The sequence below is a fragment of the Triticum aestivum genome, chromosome 3B (genome assembly GCF_018294505.1).
Source record: "Triticum aestivum cultivar Chinese Spring chromosome 3B, IWGSC CS RefSeq v2.1, whole genome shotgun sequence".
Lineage (NCBI taxonomy): Eukaryota > Viridiplantae > Streptophyta > Magnoliopsida > Poales > Poaceae > Triticum > Triticum aestivum.
The window spans coordinates 224,677,598-224,701,236 of NC_057801.1; positions in this window are offsets into that span (position 1 = coordinate 224,677,598).

The window sequence follows — 23,639 nt, forward strand, 5'->3', positions numbered from 1 at the left end:
GAGGGGCTGGGCCAGCACAGGTGAGCGCCAGGTAGTTCCTTCTCTCTTCTTTTTTGTTCTGTTTCCCTTTTTATTTTATTTTGCCACTGTTTTCAAATTCAAAATAATTTCATACAGTGCCAAAACATTCTGAAATATTTTATGTTACCTCTCTGGACTATTCCAAAAGTACATAAAACATTTCAAAGCATTTGAAAATATATTCATTATATATTATGAATATATCCCCAAATTCAAATAGATTATTGATTTAAATTCAGAGACCAAATAATTCCTTAAAAATATTCCAGAATTTTGGTTTGATATATAACTCTTGCCAAAATTCACAAGACTATTTTTAGGGCATTTTGGATTCACAGAATGCAATTTAAAGGGTGCTTGCGCTTCTTTTAATTAAGTTTTTGAGGCTTCCAAAATTTCTCAGTTCAAATTTCAGAATTTAAACATGATGCACACATGAAGCTAGCCTAGAGCATTACCAGAAGCTAGGGATGTGACAATACAATAGGTCTGGTCCATAGCATGGCATACTTTGTAGAACCTATGACTGAGGCATAGGGAATGACTTTTCATTCTCTTTCTATTTTCTGCTGTGGGCGGGATTTGAGTCTTACTGAATTTCATACCTTTGCAACACAGGCAAGAACTCTTTCTTTGACTGTTCCATTTTGAACTACTTCAAAATCTTGTCAAGGCATGTACTCATTGAAAATCTTATCAAGCGTCTTGATCTATCTCAATAGATCTTGATGCTCAATATGTAAGTAGCTTTACCGAGGTCTTTCTTTGAAAAAAAACTCTTTTCAGACACTCCTTTATGCTTTGCAGAATAATTCTACATTATTTCCAATAAACAATATGTCATTCACATATACTTATCAGAAATGCTGTAGTGCTCCCACTCACTTTCTTGTAAATACAGGCTTTTCCAAAAGTCTTTATAAAACCATATGCTTTGATCAACTCATCAAAGCATATATTCCAACTCCGAGATGCTTGCACCAGTCCATTGATGGATTGCTGGAGCTTGCACACTTTGTTAGCATCTTTAGGATTGACAAAACATTCTGGTTGCATCATATACAACTCTTCTTTAATAAATCCATCAAGGAATGTAGTTTTGACATCCATTTGCCAGATTTCATAAAATGTGGCAATTGCTAACATGATTCGGACAGATTTAAGTATCGATACGATTGAGAAAATCTCATTGTATTCAACATCTTGAACTTGTCGAAAAACCTTTTTACGACAAGTCGAGCTTTGTAGATAGTAACACTACTATCAACGTCTGTCTTCCACTTGAAGATCCATTTATTTTCTATGGCTTGACGATCATCGGGAAAGTCCACCAAAGTCAACAGTTTGTTCTCACACATGGATCCTATCTCAGATTTCATGGCCTCCAGCCATTTCGCGGAATCTGGGCTCATTATCGCTTCCTCATAGTTCATAGGTTTATCATGGTCTAGTAACATGACTTTCAGAACAGGATTACCGTACCACTCTAGTGCATACCGTACTCTGGAAGACCTACGAGGTTCTGTAGTAACTTGATCTGAAGTTTCATGATCATCATCATTAGCTTCCTCACTAATTGGTGTAGGAATCATTGGAACTGATTTCAGTGATGAACTATTTTCCAATTCGGGAGAGGGTACAGTTACCTCATCAAGTTCTACTTTCCTCCCACTCACTTCTTTCGAGAGAAACTTCTTCTCTAGAAAGGATCCATTCTTGGCAACGAATGTTTTGCCTTCAGATCTGAGATAGAAGGTGTACCCAACAATTTCCTTTGGGTATTCTATGAAGACGCACTTCTCCGATTTGGGTTTGAGCTTATCAGGATGAAACTTTTTCACATAAGCATCGCAGCCCCAAACTTTAAGAAATGACAACTTGGGTTTCTTTCTAAACCACAGTTCATATGGTGTCGTCTCAACGGATTTAGATGGTGCCCTTTTAACGTGAATGCAGCTGTCTCTAATGCATAACCCCAAAATGATAATGGTAAATCAATAAGAGACATCATAAATCACACCATATCCAATAAAGTGCGGTTACGACGTTCGGACACACCATAACGTTGTGGTGTTCCAGGTGGCGTGAGCTGTGAAACTATTCCACATTGTTTTAATTGAAGACCAAACTCTTAACTCAAATATTCGTCTCCGCGATCAGATCGCAGAAACTTTATTTTCTTGTTACGATGATTTTTCTACTTCACTCTGAAATTCTTTGAACCTTTCAATTATATCAGACTTATGTTTCATCAAGTAGATATACCCATATCTGCTCAAATCATCTTGTGAAGGTCAGAAAATAACGATACTTGCCAGGAGCATCAACACTCATTGGATCGCATACATCGATATGTATTATTTCCAATAAGTCAGTAGCTTGTTCCATTGTTCCGGAGAATGGAGTTTTTAGTCATCTTGCCCAAAAGGCACGGTTCGCAAGCATCAAATGATTCATAACCAAGTGATTCCAAAAATCCATCTTTATGGAGTTTCTTCATGCGCTTTACACCAATATGACCCAAACAGTAGTGCCACAAATAAGTTGCACTATCATTATTAACTTTTCATCTTTTGGCATCAATATTATGAATGTGTGTATCACTACGATCGAGATCCAACAAACTATGTTCATTGGGTGTATGACCATCGAAGGTTTTATTCATGTAAACAGAATAACAATTTATTCTGTAACTTCTAAATGAATAACTGTATCGCAATAAACATGATCAAATCATATTCATGCTCAACGCAAACGCCAAATAACATTTATTTAGGTTTAACACTAATCCCGAAATTATAGGGAGTGTGGATGATGATCATATCAATCTTGGAACTACTTCCAACACTCATCGTCACTTCACCCGTAAACTAGCCTTTGTTTATTCTGTAACTCCTATTTTGAGTTACTAATCTTAGCAACTGAACAAGTATCAAATACTCAAGGGCTACTATAAACACTAGTAAGGCACACATCAATAACCTGTATATCAAATATACCCTTGTTCACTTTGCCATCCTTCTTATCCACCAAATATTCAGGGCTTTTCCGCTTCCAGTGACCATTTCCTTTGCAGTGTAAGCACTCAGTTTTAGGCTTTGGTCCAGCTTTGATCTTCTTCACGGGAGTGACAACTTGCTTGTCATTCTACTTGAAGTTTCCCTTTCTTTCCCTTTGCCCTTTTCTTGAAACTAGTGGTCTTGTCAATCATCAACACTTGATGCTCTTTCTTGATTTCTACCTTCGTCGATTTAAACATCACGGAGAGCTCGAGAATCATTTTCATCATCCCTTGCATACTATAGTTCATCACGAAGTTCTAGTAACTTAGTGATGGTGACTAGAGAATTCTGTCAATCACTATCTTATCTGGAAGATTAACTCCCACTTGATTCAAGCGATTGAAGTACCCAGATAATCTGAGCACATGCTCACTAGTTGAGCGATTCTCCTCCATCTTTTAGCTATAGAACTTGTTGGAGACTTCATATCTCTCAACTCGGGTATTTGCTTGAAATATTAACTTCAATTCCTAGAACATCTCATATGGTCCATGACGTTCAAAAACATCTTTGAAGTCCCAATTCTAAGCCGTTAAGCATGGTGCACTAAACTATCAAGTAGTCATCATATTGAGCTAGCCAAACGTTCATAACATCTGTGTTTGCTCCTGCAATAGGTCTGTCACCTAGCGGTGCATTAAGGACATAATTCTTCTGTGCAGCAATGAGGATAAACCTCAGATCACGGATCCAATCCGCATCATTGCTACTAACATCTTTCAACACAATTTTCTCTAGGAACTTATCAAAATAAACATATGAAAGCAACAACGCAAGCTATTGATCTACAACATAATTTGCAAAATACTACCTGGACTAAGTTCATGATAAATTTAAGTTCAATTAATCATATTACTTAAGAACTCCCACATAGATAGACATCCCTCTAATCCTCTAAGTGATTACGTGATCCATATCAACTACACCATGTCCGATCGTCACGTGAGATGGAGTAGTTTCAATGGTGAACATCAATATGTTGATCATATCTGTCGGTGTACTAAAGTAGGGGGTACCTTAGTACCCCGAACTCGTGCACGGGCAGTCGCAGCGCCCCGCGGCAAGGCTTGCCGGGCACCCACCAAGACCCTCCATCATTTCCTATTACTGCCATTCAAGAACAAAGTATCACCTAAGAAGACAAAGGCTCCGGCAAGAGGAGCTTGCCGGGAAGGCCAACCAAGGCGCTTCCAGAAGACTTGCCGCGACGCCCCGCGCGTCCCGGCAAGGCCCGGCCGCCGGCAAGCTTGCCGGCACGACAAGAGAAGGGCCACGGCAAGGCACTTGCCGCGGCAAGGCTGCCACCCAAACTCCAGCGCATCCAGCGACGTGTCACCCCAGGGCCATCCCAGGGGCACGTGGCGAGGCGCTGCGCAGCCATGTGGAGCGAGGTGGCAAGCGGAGCTGACAGAGACGCCATCGTGGCAACCGATGGCTCACCTAACGGTCGTTTCTTTGCACTGTTGGGGCGACCGGACGGGCATTAAATGCCCTTGTCCCCTGCCGTCAGAGTTAGGTAGGGGACACTGTTGGTCACTGTTGTACCAACCTGCGTTTTTACCTTTCTACCCCTTCTTCCTACGCTGCCACCTGTTGGTGCCCCCTTCAGACTATAAAAGGGAGGGCCATGCGCACGTAGGAGGGGTTCGGTCCACTCGATACACGCAACACCACCATATGCTCGCACTCTCGAGCAAGATCAAATACAAACACAAAGCAGCAGTAGGAGTTTTATCTCTCCGGAGAGCTCCGAAGCTGGGTAAAAATTGCCCGTCTCCCCCGCGCGCCCGACCTCGATCTGCTCTGCGCACGCCCTCCGCTCCCTTGCCGGACTAGAAGGGGCCCCCCGTGCCCCATAGGTGCTCATGGCCACCCAGAGATCGCCCCGACACCTTTGGCGCGCCAGGTAGGGGTCGCGTCGAGGTCGTGAGCATATGATCCGGTCTCCGCGCGTGCTACATCAACGCCTTCATCAAGATGCCACCAAAGAAGAAGCCTTCGGAGGTGGCCGCTCCGTCTACATCGATTCTGCCACCACCGCCGGAGCAAGCGGGCGGTGGAGTGGACGCCGGCGAAGGAGCGGGCGCCGACAGTGGGACTCATGCCGTCACCAGGTCCAAAAACAAGACCCCGCAAGCGTCGGCGACCATGGAGACACCACACCCTTCCCAGGAGGTGCAAGGTCGACAACGCCCCGGTGCTCCTAGCACCGTGCTTGCATTGGAGCAAGGCCAAGCTGGTGGGTCGCGAGATGTTCGAAACCAGCATGCACGCCAGCATGCTGGCGTGAGTGAGGTGCGGTCACCCGGATGGGGTGTTGCTCCTTCCAATCCAGTTGGGAGTCCGAGCACATCCCGTTCCTCGCGCCGCTCGTCGCCGCCGCCACCCAAGACAGCAGAGGAAGCGCTGGCCCGAGCCCAGCTGCTTCTAGATTACCCTCCGGCGCCACACAAGATTGACGACTGGAGGATGACCATACACAGCCTCATCGGCTTCGCCAACGGCGACAAGCCCCGGCAACCGAGCGCATCGAAGCCCCGGCAAGGCGCCCAGGCGCAAGCCAACGCCGACAAGACCGCTGGGGGTGCCACCTCCGTGCACTCCCAGCCCCGAAGGCCAAGATCGCCGACTCGCCGGACCAACCCCGACGCTGACTCCACCGCGTCGTCGGACCCGCGAACTCGCCGTGATCAACGCCACGTTCTCCAAGAACGACAACACGAAGACGCTCGCACTCGCATCGAGTGCAGAAGGGAGTCACAACGTCAATCTGACCAGCGCGCCGGGCCCACTGTCGATGTGCATGCACCAGGGGAACCAGGCGACCTATCGTATGCGGCAGGTTGCCCTGCGTTCACCCGTGAGCTGCGGCAAGTCCAGTGGCCCAAAACCAAGAACTTCAAGCCAGACGTGCCCGAGAAGTATGATGGCAGGATACATCCGTCGGAGTTCCTCAGCATCTACACCATCGCAGTGCAGGCTGCCGGAGGGCGCGACGAGAAAATCCTCGCCAACTACTTCCCGTTGGTGCTCAAGCCCAACGCCAGATCTTGGCTCATGCACTTGCCGGACGGCTCCATCTCTTCATGGGCGGACCTGTGTCATCAGTTTGTCGGCGCCTTCACAGGTGGCCACAAACCCCATGGCCAGGATAGTGATCTGCATCTGCTCATCCAGAAGGAGGGGGAGCCCCTGCGCAAGTACATACAGAGATTCAGCCAGGTGGAGCGCAACATCCCAGACATCCACCCTGCCGCGGTTATCAGCGCGTTCCATTAGAACGTGCGTAACCGCAAGATGAGGGAGGAGATGGCGATGTGCAAGATCAGAGATGTCAGCGAGCTCTATGCTCTGGCCGACAAGTGTCACGGGCTGAGGAGGGGAGGAAAATCCCCAGAGAGATTGCAGGAGCAGAAGGATCTGACAGTGAGGATGCCGCCCCGGCAAGGAAGAACTGGAGGTGGAACAACAGGAAGAGAAAGGCTAAGGATGTGCTAGCTGTCGAGCATTCCGGCAACGGAGGCGGCTCCGACAAGGCCAAAGCTGATGACTCCGGTGGTAGCCGCCGACAAGCAGGATGGCTCCGGCAAGCGGTATTGCAAGATCCACCGCACCAAGGGACATGATCTCCAAACCTGCAAGAAAGTCGAGAAGATGGCGGAGCTACAGAAGGCTGAGTACGAGCGCCGCGACAAGGAGAGAGCCCAGGGAGGTGGCGGAGGATCCGGCAAGAAGCTTCCCGCCCGGGGAGGGCACCGCGGCAAGGCCAAGCCGTGGCAAGGAGACAGGCCTCCCCGTGGCCGCGACAAGGACGAAGATGAAGATGAGGATGATGAGATGGAGGAAGATGAGACTGATGACCAAGAGTTTCAGAAGGCAACGGAGGTGTTGTGCATCGACGGCGGTGCCTCTCTGCACACCTCGCACCGCCAACTCAAGCAGTGGGTGCGAGAAGTGAACGCAGCGGAGCCGTCCGTCGAGTCGCGCAGGCCTCTGAAGTGGTCCAGCACACCCATCATCTTCGATGTTGAGGATCACCCTGATCGCATCACTGCAGTCGGGTGCCTGCCAATGTTGGTCTCACCAACAATCCGCAACCTCAAGGTCACGAAGATGTTGGTTGATGGCGGGGCCGGCCTGAATCTGATCTCTTCAGCAGTACTCAAGAAGCTCTAGATCCCCGACAGCGAGCTCGAAGAAACTGGTACCTTTCGAGGGATAAATCCGGGAAGGAGCAAGCCGAAGGGGAAGATCACATTGCCAGTGACGTTTGGCAGTGAGCTGAACTTCAGAACTGAGGGGGTCACGTTTAAAGTTGCTGATATCCCATTGCCCTACAATGGGATACTCGGCCGACCAGTGCTTGCCAAGTTCATGGCAGCCTCTCACTACGCCTACAATGTGCTCAAGATGCCCGGTCCGATAAGTGTCATTTCTGTCCAAGGCGAAAAGAAGGATGCACTTATTTGCACCGACAAGATCTACTGGGAAGCAGCAGCCGCGGCGGAGCGCAAGCCACTTGCCGCTGAAGCTCCCCGGGGGAAGAAGAAAGCCAAGTCCGGCAAGAGTAGCTCCGATGCCCACTCCGGCAAACGCACGTCTCCGGAGTGCTGCGCTGCCGTCGAGGACGCACCATCGAGCTCCACCGGCAAGTGCAAAAAGGCGAAAGTAGTTCCACCGAAGACTAAGCCCGGCAAGAACAGCTCTGGTGCCTGCTCCGGCAAGCGCACCTCTTCGGAGTGCTGCGCTGCCGTCGAGGATGTGCCATCGAGCTCCACCGGCCAGTAGGGCAAAGAAAGCAGTCAGTTTCAAACTTTTGAGTCGTATTCCTTGAAAATCCGTACCTTGTATGGAAAACCTGTATGCAAAGGGGTCGAGTCGTGGCTAAGTTGCGCCCTTGATCTGCTTCGAGTCCGCTCGACGATGAAAGCGCGCTGCAACTAGCCCGACGAGTTCTTCCTGCCGGAGGAAACACCGCCAGCGGGCTGCTGATGTTCCGCACTCAGCAAGTGTGTTTGCGCCGGCGGGTTCCCTGAAAGCGTGAGGGTGAAAACGTACAAGGGAGGAAGTCAAGGGAGAAGTGCGGCCTTGCCGGAGCGCAGAAGATGGAAAAGCTAAGTCACCCAAGCTTGAGTGCAGAGCACTTCTAGTTTTAAGTTTTTATGTTATATTCCTCGAACGTTCGTGCCTTGTATGGAAAACCTGTGTGTGGAGGAACCAACTCGTGGTTAAGTTGCACCCTTGCTTTTTTTCGAGTCCGCTCAACAATACAAGTGCGCTGCAACTAGCCCGAGAAGGTTTCTTGCCGGAAACAACACCGCCAGCGGGCTGCTGATGTTCCGCACTCAGCAAGTGTGTTAGCGCCGGCAAGTTCCCTAAAAGCGTAGGGTAAAAACGTACAAGGTATGTAATGGAGTAGAGGAAGTAACATAGCAAGCCTTGCCGTGGGACGTCCTTTTGTATGAGAAACTTGTGCGCAGAGGAGCTGACTCGTGGCTGAGTTGCACCCTTGATTTGTTTCCGAGTCCGCTCAATAATGAAAGCGCGCTGCAACCAGCCCGACGAGGCTTCTTGCCGGAGGCAACACCGCCAGCGGGCTGCTGATGTTCCGCACTCAGCAAGCGTGTATGCACCGGCAAGTCCCCTAAAAAGCATAGAGTACAAACATACAAAGGGCGAAGCACGGCATTGCGTTGCCCAACGTGAAAATTACGCCACAAAAAGTAACTTATCACAGCGCTGTCTAAGTTGTTTTCATGACTGAAATGACAGCAACAAGCAAAAAAAACAGAAGGGCACGCCGGCACCTGGGCCCCGGCAAACCGGTTTTGCTGGGGGCTGCGAGTACCGAAACTCCTTCGCGGCAGGCCAGGATCTCCGGGGGCCGCGGCGTCAGCGACAAGGGCAAGGAAAGGCGCACCGGCGCCTGGGTCTCGGCGGAGCCAGAGTTGCCAAGGGCTGCAAATAACAAGATTCATCCCCGGCAAGCCAGAGTCGCCGGGGGCTGCGATATCAGATGAGTTTTTCATCCCTCATCATGCATCCTCTTATGGACTGGAGAATGTGAGGCCGCGTCCTTGAACGAGTGTGCCTTGTATGGAAAAACCTATGCGCGGAGGAGCCGAATCGCGGCCAAGTTGCGCCCTTGATTTGTTTTCGAGTCCGCTCAACAATACAAGTGCGCTGCAACTGGCCCGACAAGGTTTCTTGCCGGAAGCAGCACCGCCAGCAGGCTGCTGACGTTCCGCACTCAGCAAGTGTGTTTGCGCCGGCAAGTTCCCTCAAAGCGTAGGGTGGAAACATACAAGGCACAGAATCAAGTAAAGGATATAACCCGGCAAGCATTCCCCTCTTTTCATTAAAAACATCCCAAGTCAGTACAAGTCCATGGAGGATGAAAAACATGATGGAGAGGATTACAAGTTTGAAATGCAGCTAAGGCCCAAAGGCTTACAAATTAAAAAGAGATAAGATGCCCATAATCCCTCTCCTGTTTCTCTCTTCAGGAGGTAGGTCAAGGAGGCCCCGGCAAGAGAAGCTTGCCGGGGAGGGCAAAAGGGGCGCCTAGGTGAGCTACAGGTGCCAGAAGACACCAAGAGAACACCCCGGGAGCCGGCCAGGAGCTTGGCGGAGACAGAGGCGCCGGAGGCAGAGCTCGAAGACGAGGCGGCAGGACGTCAGCACGCTGTCGAGGGCACCTCGCCCTCGTACTCCGACTTGACGGCCTTGCCGCCACCCCTCTTCCTCTTCCGCAGCCTCCCTACGCCAGCCGCCCAAGGAGACGGCCCCAGGGGGTTCAGAAGGCCGGCGACTCGGATGATGGGGTCGCCGGTGGCGCGCGAGGCGACGGCCGACGCCTAGTCGGACTCACCGCCGCCGTCATCGTTGCTGCCGCTCTCCTCCTCGTCACTCTCGCTCGAGGGGGAGTCTTCGCTATCGGAGGAGCTGTCCACGCAGCATCTCGCCCGGGTGCCGGAGTCCTCGAAGACCTTGACGGCGAGAAGGTCGCCCTCCATTAACTTAAAATGGAGGGTAAACCCCGCCGTCAAGTTGTGGATGCGGGCGAACGTCTTCCACCCTCGATCGAAGTACATCACGCCGGGGGCTGGGGATACGACACTAACTCGAGTGCCGCTGATCCCGCAGCCCCTCATGCGCAACTCCAACATCTCGGACGGGTCCGGTTCCATCGCGCTTGCAAACGGGGCCGGAAGCCGGAGGCGGCGACGAGGTGCCCGGCGCAGCTTGACGAAGTACTCCCAGGGGTCGTCCCCGGTGTGGACCGCCTCGAGGAGAGGAGCTGCCGGCGGAGATGGGGGTGGCGCACCGCCCCGGCCGCCTCTCCCCCGAGCGCTCCGACCACGTCCTCGACCTCGTCCACGGCCTCGCCCCCTCCCTCTTCCCCTCGTGGCCGGCTCCGCCACCACAGCCGCGGGATAGGGAGAGGCGCGCTGCCTGGTGGCGACCCTCGCCGCCACCGTTGAAGGACCAGGGTTCCCTCCCTCCATGGCAAATGGGGGGAAGAGTAGCAGAAGTTGAAGAAAGAGGAAGAAGAGGAAGTGCGGGATTTTTGTGCTCCCCTTCCGCCCTTTTTAAGGAGCGAGGTGGGGGCTCGGCCGCCCCGCTCAGCCAATCGGAGCACGGGGAGGGCAGAGAAACAGGGCCGACCCACCATCTCCGCCTGTGACGGCTCGGTTTCCCACCTTCGCCGCCCACGACCCCACGCGCATGGGAGCCGCGTGGCGGGGAGACGAAGCCGAGGCGACGGATGAAGTGACCTCGCCCTGCCCCGTGATCACGGGGGTGGACGCCTTGAAAATCGCACACACCACCCACACCTCCCACGACGCCGCAATCGACGCGTGCCGTTGCGGGAGGACGCGGTGGACGCGGAGTCTGGTTTTGCATGGACCCAAGCCACGCGTGCCCGTGCACTGTTTTGGGCTTGGCCCAACAATGCTCGACACCGTGTATGGCCCAGGCCCTGGGGCTCCTGTCGGTGTACTAAAGTAGGGGGTACCTTAGTACCCCGAACTCGTGCACGGGCAGTCGCAGCGCCCCGCGGCAAGGCTTGCCGGGCTCCCACCAAGACCCTCCGTCATTTCCTATTACTGCCATTCAAGAACAAGGTATCAACTGAGATGACAAAGGCCCCGGCAAGAGGAGCTTGCCGGGAAGGCCAACCAAGGCGCTTCCAGAAGACTTGCCGCGACGCCCCGTGCGTCCCCGCAAGGCCCGGTGGCCGGCAAGCTTGCCGGCACGACAAGAGAAGGGCCGCGGCAAGGCACTCGCCGTGGCAAGGCTGCCACCCAAACTCCAGCGCATCCAGCGACGTGTCACCCCAGGGCCATCCCAGGGGCACGTGGCGAGGCGCTGCACAGCCATGCGGAGCGAGGTGGCAAGCGGAGCTGACAGAGACGCCATCGTGGCAACCGGTGGCTCACCTAACGGTCGTTTCTTTACACTGTTGGGGCGACCGGACGGGCATTAAATGCCCTTGTCCCCTGCCGTCAGAGTTAGGTAGGGGACACTGTTGGTCACTGTTGTACCAACCTGCGTTTTTACCTTTCTACCCCCTCTTCCTACGCTGCCACCTGTTGGTGCCCCCTTCAGACTATAAAAGGGAGGGCCATGCACACGTAGGAGGGGTTCGGTCCACTCGATACACGCAACACCACCATACGTTCGCACTCTCGAGCAAGATTAGATACAAACACAAAGCAGCAGTAGGAGTTTTATCTCTCCGGAGAGCTCCGAAGCTGGGTAAAAATCGCCCGTCTCCCCCGCGAGCCAGACCTTGATCTGCTCTGCGCACGCCCTCCGCTCCCTTGCCGGACTAGAAGGGGCCCCCCGTGCCCCATAGGTGCTCGTGGCCACCCAGAGATCGCCCCGACAATATCTACTATATGATTCACGCTCGACCTTTTGGTCTCCGTGTTCCAAGGCCATATTTGTTATATGCTAGGCTCGTCAAGTTTAACCTGAGTATTCCACGTGTGCAACTATTTTGCACCCGTTGTATTTGAACGTAGAGCCTATCACACCCGATCATCACGTGGTGTCTCAGCACGAAGAACTTTCGCAACGGTGCTTACTCGGGGAGAACACTTCTTGATAATTTAGTGAGAGATCATCTTAAAATGCTACCGTCAATCAAAGCAAGATAAGATGCATAAAGGATAAACATCACATGCAATCAATATAAGTGATATGATATGGCCATCATCATCTTGTGCTTGTGATCTCCATCTCCGAAGCACCGTCGTGATCACCATCGTCACTGGCGCGACACCTTGATCTCCATCGTAGCATCGTTGTCGTTACGCCATCTATTGCTTCTACGACTATCGCTATCGCTTAGTGATAAAGTAAAGCAATTACAGGGCGTTTGCATTTCATACAATAAAGCGACAACCATATGGCTCCTGCCAGTTGTCGATAACTTCGGTTACAAAACATGATCATCTCATACAATAAAATATAGCATCACGTCTTGACCATATCACATCACAACATGCCATGCAAAAACAAGTTAGACGTCCTCTACTTTGTTGTTGCAAATTTTACGTGGCTGCTACGGGCTGAGTAAGAACCGTTCTTACCTACGCATCAAAAAACCACAACGATAGTTCGTCAAGTTAGTGTTGTTTTAACCTTCGCAAGGATCGGGCGTAGCCACACTCGATTCAGCTAAAGTGAGAGAGACACACACCCGCCAGCCACCTTTAAGCACGAGTGCTCGTAACGGTGAAACCAGTCTCGCGTAAGCGTACGCGTAATGTCGGTCCGGGCCGCTTCATCTCACAATACCGCTGAACCAAAGTATGACATGCTGGTAAGCAGTATGACTTGTATCGCCCACAACTCACTTGTGTTCTACTCGTGCATATGACATCTACGCATAAAACCAGGCTCTGATACCACTGTTGGGGAACATAGTAATTTCAAAATTTTCCTACACACACGCAAGATCATGGTGATGGCATAGCAACGAGAGGGGAGAGTGTTGTCCATGTACCCTCGTAGATCGTAAGCGGAAGCGTTATGACAACGCGGTTGATGTAGTCGTACGTCTTCACGATCCGACCGATCCAAGTACTAAACGTACGACACCTTCGAGTTCAGCACATGTTCAGCTCGATGACGATCCCCGGACTCCGATCTAGCAAAGTGTCGGGGATGAGTTCCGTCAGCACGACGGCGTGGTGACGATGATGATGCTCTACCGGCGCAGGGCTTCGCCAAAACTCCGCGACGAGATGACCGACGTGGAATATGTGGAGGGGGGCACCGCACACGGCTAAGGAACGATCCGTAGATCAACTTCGGTGTCATGGGGTACCCCCCTGCCCCCGTATATAAAGGAGCAAGGGGGAGGGGCCGGCCAAGGGGAGGAGGCGCGCCCAAGGGGGAGAATCCTGCTCCAAGTAGGATTCCCCCCTCTTTCCTAGTCCAAGTAGGAGAGGGGAAGGAAGGGAAGGAGAAGGAGAAGGAAGGAGAGGGAGGAAAAGGAGGAAGGGGGCCGGCCCCCTAGTCCAATTCGGTTTGGGCTAGGGGGGGCGCACGCCCTGCCTCCTCTCTTCCACCACTTGGCCCATGAGGCCCATTGCTTCTTCCTCGTATTCCCGTAACTCCCCGGTACCCCCGAAAATACCCGAATCACTCGGAACCTTTCTGAACTCCGAATATATTCGTCCAATATATCGATCTTTACGTCTCGACCATTTTGAGACTCCTCGTCATGTCCCCGATCTCATCCGTGACTCCAAACTCCTTCGTTACATCAAAACTCATAAACTCATAATATAACTGTCATCGAAACCTTAAGCGTGCGGACCCTACGGTTTCGAGAACTATGTAGACATGACCTAGAACTATTCTCGGTCAATAACCAATAGCGGGACCTGGATGCCCATATTGGCTCCCACATATTCTACGAAGATCTTTATCGGTCAAACCGCATAACAACATACATTGTTCCCTTTGTCATCGGTATGTTATTTGCCCGAGATTCGATCATCGGTATCCAATACCTAGTTCAATCTCGTTACCGTCAAGTCTCTTTACTCGTTACGTAATGCATCATTCCATAACTAACTCATTAGCTACATTGCTTGCAAGGCTTATAGTGATGTGCATTACCGAGAGGGCCCAGAGATACCTCTCCGACAATCGGAGTGACAAAACCTAATCTCAAAATACGCCAACCCAACATGTACCTTTGGAAACACCTGTAGTACTCCGTTGTAATCACCCAGTTATGTTGTGATGTTTGGTAGCACCCAAAGCGTTCCTCCGGTAAACGGGAGTTGCATAATCTCATAGTTACAGGAACATGTATAAGTCATGAAGAAAGCAATAGCAATATACTAAACAATCAAATGCTAGGCTAACGGAATGGGTCATGTCAATCACATCATTCTCCTAATGATGTGACCCCGTTAATCAAATGACAACACATGTCTATGGTTAGGAAACATAACCATCTTTGATCAACAAGCTAGTCAAGTAGAGGCATACTAGTGACACTATGTTTGTCTATGTATTCACATATGTATTATGTTTCCGGTTAATACAATTCTAGCATGAATAATAAACATTTATCATGAAATAAGGAAATAAATAATAACTTTATTATTGCCTCTAGGGCATATTTCCTTCACTTATACCCTAGAAACATCAGGGAGAGCCACGAAACCATTTTTCCACCCCCGTAACCTTTTGTACCCGTGAGATCCCATCTTGGGGCCTTTTCCGGCGATCTGCCGGAGGGGGAATCGATCATGGAGGGCTTCTACATCAACACCATTCCCTCTCTGATGAAGCATCAGTAGTTTACCACAGACCTTCGGGTCCATAGTTATTAGCTAGATGGCTTCTTCTCTCTCTATGATTCTCAATACAAAGTTATCCTCGATGTTCTTGGAGATCTATTCGATGTAATACTCTTTTGCGGTGTGTTTGCCGAGATCCAGTGAATTGTGGATTTATGAACAAGATTACCTATGAATATTATTAGGTTCTTCTCTGAATTCTTATATGCATGATTTGATATCTTTGCAAGTCTCTTCGAATTATTGGTTTAGTTTGGCCTACTAATTGATAGCTTTGGGTTCAATCTTGCGGTGTCCTTTCCCAGTGATAGTAGCACTACAAAAAAAAGACACATCCGTGACATTTTGGGCCGAGCAATTTTTTTCTGTCATACATAAGACACTTCTATGAAGATAATTGTGACAAAACCCGGTATCATCATAGATGTGGTGGGCACTTACTTCTATGACAATAAATCATGACAGAAAATGGGCTTTTCGTCCTGGGTGGGCTGGAGACGCAGCTGCATGACATTCTTTGGGCCGTCCATGACGGAAAAAACTATGGTAGAAGTGAGGGCGAGGAAAATTTTGGGGAGTTCCCGGTTATGGTGGGAGGTCGGGGGCCGAGCGATGCACGTTTCTCTCGTACACGCACGCGCGTGTGTGCGAAGCGTTGGGTCTAACTAAGTCCGAGCGAGGTGTTGGGCTCTAACTGAACCCGAGCGATTGCACTGCACGCTACGCATTACTGAACCCGAGTGATCGATCGATGGATGTTAACTGAACCCGATCGAGCGATTCCTTCGCTACTGTTGCTAACTGAAGCCGATCGATTGGATGAACAGTGAGCATTGCGGGGGGGGATGAACAATGAGCGGTGGCGTTGCCTCTAGATGAACAGGACCCCGTGGTGTGGAGGGATGGATGAACACTAGACGATGGAGTGGTGCCCGTGGAGGGGTGGTTGAATAGGACCCGTGGTGTGGAGGGCTGGATGAACAGTAGACGGTGGAGGGGTGCCCGTGGAGGGGTGGTTGAACAGTAGCCGGTGGAGTAGCGCGCGGTGGAGGCTGGATGAATAGGAGCCCGTGGAGGCTGGAGGAGGTCTACGGTAGCCCGTGGACGCTGGAGGAGGTCGACGGTGGAGATGAACAGTATCCCGTGGAATCCCGTTTTGCGGTACGCTACACCCCTCCCAATGAACAGGACCCCCGTTTCGACCGTAGTGCTCCAACACAAGTCTGTTTCGTCTGTTTTGCGGTACACCACACCCCTCCCAATCAACAGGACCCCCGTTTTGACCTTAGGAGGTCCATTTCCTCTGTTTTGCACTACGCCACACCCCTCCCGATCAACAGGACCCCCGTTTCGACCATAGGAGGTCCGTTTCCTTCGTTTTGCGGTACCCACACCCCTCCCGATCAATAGGACCCCTGTTTCGACCGTAGGAGGTCTGTTTCCTCCGTTTCACGGTACGCTAGACCCCTCCCGATCAACAGGACCCTGTTCTGAACATGGCCGGTCGAACACAAGGCCATTTCCACCGTTGTGCGGTACGCCAGGCCTCGTTTCCATCACCTGTTCCGTCCAAGCCCTCCCGATGAACACGACCACGCATTCCGTTCCGACCCAGCCGGTTGGCTCCCGATGAACACGACGATGACGCTGTTTCTCCGTTTCGACCCAGCCATGTACACAAGCCCTGGTCGTACGTATGCGCGAGTAGGCGTTCGAGACCCCGCCCGTATGTACGTACGTGGCCGTATTTTATTTCTTGCACCCTAGCCGTTGTACGCACGTGTACATGCTACATGCGCGCCTCTACTACGACATGTGCACGCCTCTACTACGACACGTGCACGCCTCTACATCGACCAGTATGTACGTACATGTTCGCGACCAGAATGACAACACTACATATGCTTCGACCAGGTGGGTCCCGACTGTCAGGCACTTCCTCGCCTGCGAAGATGTAGCTGGTGGGTCCCAGCAGTCAGGGGGGCGAATCGGTTTTTTTGCCCGGACGCACCTCCTTGTGTGCGAAGATGTAGCTGGTGGGTCCCAACAGTCAGGGGGGCGAATCGTTTTTTTTGCCCGGACGCACTTCTTTGCGTGCGAAGATGTAGCTGGTGGGTCCCAGCAGTCAGGGGGGCGAATCGTTTTTTTTGCCTGGCCGCACTTCCTTGCGTGCGAAGATGTAGCTGGTGGGTCCCAGCAGTTAGGGGGAAACATTTTTTCACAAAATACGGTGGCCCGTCTGGTGGGTCCTTGCTGTCAGGTGGAGGAATCATTATTTTGCGCGTAATAAGGAGGCACTTCCTTGCTGCGGCTGTGGACCCAGCTATCAGCCTCTCCACGTACAGTCCACGTCCGATGGAAGTCGTTCCTTGACCATGTTGACAACGCCGCGCCGAGAGCACCACGGCGGTGGACGACAACAAGGCCTAGGAAGGGGAAGACTCGGAGCTGGGGAAGACGTAGCAGTGGATGCCCATGCGAAGAGGAGTACGAGGGTTCACTGGTTCGGCTGCGGTGTGAGGCTGTTGTCGCCGTAGAATAACAGGGGGTGTGGGTGAGTAGAGGGATGGCCTGGCTAGCGGTGGGAGTAGTAGGGGGCGGTGAGGCCTCCGCAGCATCACAACCGGCCACGGGAGGAAGGAGCACGCGGCATGACCGACGCTGGTTTGGGCAGCTGGAGCAAGAAGACCAGAGGTTGAAGAAGCACTACGGCCGTTGGATGAACATCGTACGGTAATAGGAGCTAGAATCGTTCATATTGACTAAGTTGACAAAGCCCTCCGTCCCCGTCAACTTGGTATGCCCACAAGTCAGCCTCCCACTATGCTGGGTTCCAGCTGGCAGGGGGAGTATTCATTTTTTTGTGCGTAATAAGGAGGCACTTCCTTGCGTGCGAAGATGGCTGGTGGGTCTGACATGTCAGCGGGGGGCACGTTTTTTTCATGAAATACAGTGGCCCTTCCGGTGGGTCCCAGATGTCATGTGGAGGAATTATTATTTTGCACGTAATAAGGAGGCATTTCCTGGTGTGCGGCTGTTGACCCAGCTGTCAGCCTCTCTACGCACAGTCTACTTCCGATGGTGTCGTTCGTTGACCATGTTGACCACGCCGCGCCGAGCGCATCCAAGGTGGTGGACGACGGCGAGGCCCCGGACAGCAACGAGCCAGAGATGGGAAGACACGGGAGTAGAGTCGCAGACGGAGAGGTGTACGAGGGTTAACTGGTTCTAGTGCCACTACTAGGGAAAAGCCTAGCAGCAGCGCGGGTTTGGGCCCTCTCAGTAGCGCGGGTACCGGCGCTACAGCTAACGTATAGCAGTAGCGCGTGTTGATACACGCTACTGCTACACATGAATAGCTGCAGCGCTGTTTAGAAAAGGACGCTACTGGTATTATCTGCAGCGCCGTTTTGGTGTAAGCGCTACTGGTAAGTCGGCGTTACTGCTAAATCCCCCCCTCGCTACTACTAGTTTTATTAGTTTTTTTCCCGACAGATTTGTTTTTATTTGTTTTGCATTTGAATAGGCTTTATACAATAATCTTTAGCATATCATCCACATACAAATGTAATCATAGCATATACATACAATTAGTCTCATCAAATCATGTCATCATCATAATCATCATCCAACACAAAGTGGTCTCTCGTCATCAATCTCGAAAATAGCGATACAAGTCTCGATTACTTGCAAATACATCGTCATCCATCTAAAAAATGATATACATGAGAATAGCTATCACTTTGAGTACATGAGTTCGTATCCCTCTCTCGCATTAGCGTGAACCTAAACTAAGTATTGCGTGTCGCTTGGAAACCGAAAACCGGTACACCTGGGCCTGACACTCCGGCCACTTGTCGTATATATACTCCTGGCGTAGCACTTCTTCGCCATTTATGATCTATGTACCTGCATCGTCACATGAGTCGATGATATGCAACATATATAGTTGAGCAACACAAAGAGACAAACTTGGCAAAAATAGAAACAACATATCATAAGCATAAATAACAAAGTTCATCGTACCCAAATGACCTAACTAGAGTGATTTTCGCTAGTCGAGGAGGACGGTTTAATTACATCACAAATAAAGTTTCACCGTGCATAACTCAAAGTTTTGTCATAAAAGAAACTATGGACTAAACAGACACATTGTCATATATCGACAATCACTCCATCATGTCGTGCCATCCATCCAAGTCAAGGAGATAGTCATCGAGCTTTGTGAAAGGCTTCATGTCGAGACGCTGAGAGGCTATCCATGTTCGGACGTCTTCCCGCGACATTTGTCCTTCTGCATGGAACATCCCTGTTTTTCCGACGACCTCATTCATGATGATTTGGGCAAGTTCGCGCTCGATGTTATAGAACTCAGCTCGAAGTCGATGATCCTCGATATCTCCTATATCCTTTGCCCATTGCAGAATATGGGCATCGCTAGATCTAGGTGCCATGTGATGGTTCTGGTGATCCCGTCGGTACTCCAGCATGTGGTGTAGGACATAGAATCCATCATTAAGAGAATCGTTCGGTTGCTGGATGCAGCAGAAGTCAGTCTTATGGCTGAAGGCGTGCCTGCCACCCCTTTTCTTCTTGTCCCTAACATCTCCACCCCTTGCTTGGTAGTAAAACATAGCACTGTCGAGAACATCTTTGATGTGGGTGTAATCCTTTTTGTGAATGTTCTTCGATGAGTCCAAGTAAAGAGAGTGGGAGAATCGGGGGTAGAGGATGATGAGGACGGCGCACCCGCCGCTGCGCAAAATAAGTACACCTCAAATTAATTAGCCTCCACCATGCAAATGAATTATTGAAATCGAAGGAAGGATAGCAGCGCGGATGACTTACACGGGATGATAAGGCACGAGAATCGCCTCCTTGTCCTTATTGGCGAGCATGAAACTGATGATGTAATCCCTCACGTATTCACGATGCTGTGCACAGACTCCCAAGAAGGCCTCGTGCATGTAGTACGGGTCAGCGACACAGATATGAGCTATCTGCTCAACCCCAATGATGTAGCTCATGTGCAAGGCATAAAGGCGGACAAAAGTAAAATCGACTCGGAGGAAGAACTTATCCGCGGGGAAGCCCTTGATGTACGACATTTGCTGCGGAACATTAACCACGTAGAGTGGGTATCCTGGATCTTTCGAGGCGATGAGGCCTTTCTCTACCCGCAGCACATCGTCATGAAGTCTCCTTAGATCGCCGAATCTGGCCCGTAGCGCTGTTTTAGGTAGGATTGGTTTACCGGGGATATGCCATTTATCCGCATCGGGGATATCTACACGGTCCCGAAGCCGAGGCTGCTGAGGCGGTTGGATCATAGAATCAGCTTTTTTGCCTTTCCTCGCTCTCTTCCTAGGCTTCTTTACCACCGGATGGTCATCAATAACACGTTGAGACGGTAATTCAGGCACCGACTCATGATGCTCAAACCCTGAGGAGGCGCCAGTATAGACATACTGTTCAGCGCCATCGTCATCCTCATCCTCATCCATGGCGACGTCATCAGCCTCTAATGGAGCCACCTGCTTACCCCGTCCGCTATCACCCAACCCGACACCCGACGCTAATTGGGTAGGTGGGGCGTTGATGTTCATACCTTGCTAAGGCTGCATGCTCGTGGGTGTGCTCCCGGCCGCCTCCAGACGAAGCAGACTCTTTGGCCACAACAGGACCCACCCATTGCAACAATCACCAAGCCACCGCGGGGTCTCGTCGTCATCCCCCACTAGTGTTAGAGGAGGCAAATTCTCGTGGCCCGGTTTGACACTGGCCACGGAAACCTTGAAGACGTTCAGGGGGATCGACCGGCTGTGGAACAATGGTTCCTTCGGCTCCATTATCGTCCCCTTCCCCACGTACACCTTCTGTTCGCCGATGGTGTACAATATGGTGCACGGGGTTTCGTCGGCCTGCAAATAAAAGTCTGTGACGTGAGACATCCGAAAGGCAACGAAAACGGGAGATTATACATTTATATTGAAGGGGGCCGGTGTGGAAGATACCGTGAGGGCGTCGAGCTCAGCCAAAGAGGAGGCACCGCTGAGCACGTCCGGTGCGGCAGCCGGTGCGGGAGCCGGTGCGGGAGCAGGTGCGGGAGCCGGTGCGGGAGGAGGTGCGGGAGCAGGTGCGGGAGCCGGTGCGGGATCAGGTGCGGGAGCCGGTGCGGGAGCAGGTGCGGGAGCCGGTGCGGGAGCATGTGCTGCCAAGAAGTCAGCAAGGGGAAAGTCCTCTGCATTTTTTTGGATTTTCCCTTGTCCAAGTGTGAACGCCCGTCACCAAGGAAGTAGATATATCTGCAATCGCCTGTTTTGCGGCAGCTATCGCTGTTGCGACTGTCTGAGATGATTTCTTCTCAACCGCAATCTCAACCTTCTTGTCGATGCTTTCTTCAGTTAACCTCCGTCTTTCCTTTCTCTCCTCCGTGGTCTCACGGTAGTACTTCTTCCACGTGGCGCCGTCTCCGACACCGTGCACGCGTCCATACGACGGTCGAGTATCCACCGGTTGTCATTTCAATATGTTCAACGCCCGGTTGAATGGAGTGTCCCACTTGGGCCTCGCCAATGCCTCAGACGGCGAGTCGCTTTCGGCCGCAATCCGGCGTTGCTCTCTCTGCAAAAGGCACAAGGATCGTTTACAAATATGACTAACATGTGCAGTCGAATTGGTCAGAAACTAAAATTACCAGCAGTCTCATGAACTCCGTAATGACCGGGGTTGTCTCATAAACCTTGTTCAGTGGGTCCCAATGGTGGCGGGCCCTCAGGACGTCACGCTCCTGCGGGACGGTGAAATCCGCCAAGGGGTCTGGGATGCCCAGACTCGCGGCTTCCGCGTCCTCCTTGGCCCATTTGGACCTCTTTCCGCCGTAACCACGGCTTCCGAGGTGGTGGGTCCCAATGTTCCTCTTTTGAAGCCCCTTCATGTACTTAGACTTTTCTTTGGCAGCTTCGGCCTCGCAAGCCTCCTTGAATATTTGAAACTGCTCTTCCGTGATTGTCGGACTTTCCTTTACAATCTCGGAGTAGGGTTCCCCGTCGTTGATCTTTGCTTTCACTCGATTTTTCCAGGCGGCCAACGCGTTGCTAAACTTGGTCATGGCATGTTTGTTTATCTTCTTCATTGCCGGGTCATTGTCTGGATCTTCATAATCTTTCTCATTCCGGCCCGGGAACAAGAATATCTGGTGAAACTTCTTTAGGAGGGAGCTCCTCATATTTTCTATCTTCTTTAGATTCTCATCGTTGATGGTGGCGGTTGTCCGTATGATGCAGCCTATTTGATTGCCGTAGCACGCGCGCGCTTCCTCGGGCGCCTTTGGCTCAAAATTGCCGTTGTCCACCTCCGTGACCACCAGTCTAGTAGTCCTGAGTTTGTTAGGAACCCGTTGCCTCTTCGCTTTCGGTGCTACACCGGATCCGCTCCCCAAGGCAGCACCGGTCTCAGCGCCGGTCTCGATGCCGGTCTGAATCTCAGCGCCGGTGTCAGTCTCAGCACCGGTCTGTGTATCGGTCTCAGCACCGGTCTGCGTGTCGGTCTCAGTCCCCGATGCCGGGCCCAGCAACAACATCTGTTGATCGTCGGTAAAGCTAAAAAATTTGTCTGCCGCCCTTTAGACATCGTCGCAATCACCAGAACCCTGTCCTTCATCGTGGCTAGCCATGTTTCCTATGATTAAATCTAGTCAATTAATTCTAGACCTAATAAAATGAATAATGACATAAAAAAGGACTATTGTTTTGCAGGAATGTTGACTCCTTCTTGGTGCGGCAAATCCCGGGCACTCGATATGTCCTAGTTTGTAGCACAAGTCATGCCGAAATTCACGGGAAATTTCGGCATGACCTTTGCTAAAAAGTGGACAAATCGAGAACCTGAAATTTGCCGGAACAGAAATGAATCAACATTCCGGCAAAACATAGGCCACTCAGCATCATTCCCTGGAAACAATAAAGCCACCACTTGGGCACAATCGAACAACTTCAATGAAAAGATATAACATGACCACTTCAATGAAAAATAAAATTTGCCTAAATTCTTTTCCTTGAAAAATAGTGGTCTTTTGAAAAATCAAAAACCTTTGCCAATCTACTTAACCTAGCTTCTTAATCCAACAAACCTAATTAACCTACCTATTTAACCTAGTTAGTTAATCTAGTTTACCTAGAAAATTAACCCTAATTAAACTAGTTAACGCAGCTAGTTCTCTGTCAAAGCCTAAAATAAATTTTTGCACTAATTAACATGGATAATTAACCTAATTAAACTAGTTAACCTGACTAGTTCTCTGTCAAAGCCCTAACTAAGTTTTTGCACTAACCTAGATAATTAACCTAATTAAACTAGTTAACCTAACTACTTCTCTGTCAATGCCCTAACTAAATTTTTGCCCTAACCAAGATAATTAACCTAATTAAAAACTGGCTAACCTATGCATGAGAGAGAGAGGAGGGGTGGGGGCTTACATATGATGGCTCCGGTGGTGGCGACGGAGGCAGTGTGGTGGCGAGGGAGGCAGGGGCGTCTCTGGTGACGGCGAGGGAGGCAGGGGCGTCTTCGGTGACGGCGAGGAAGGTGGCGTCGACGGCGGCTCCGGTGGCGTTGACGAGGCCGCGCGGCTCCGTGGCGTTGGGGGCGGCTCCGGTGTCGTCGACGGCGCACGGCTCTGGTGCGCGTAGTCGGCGGCGGCGAAGTGTGGGGCGACGAATCG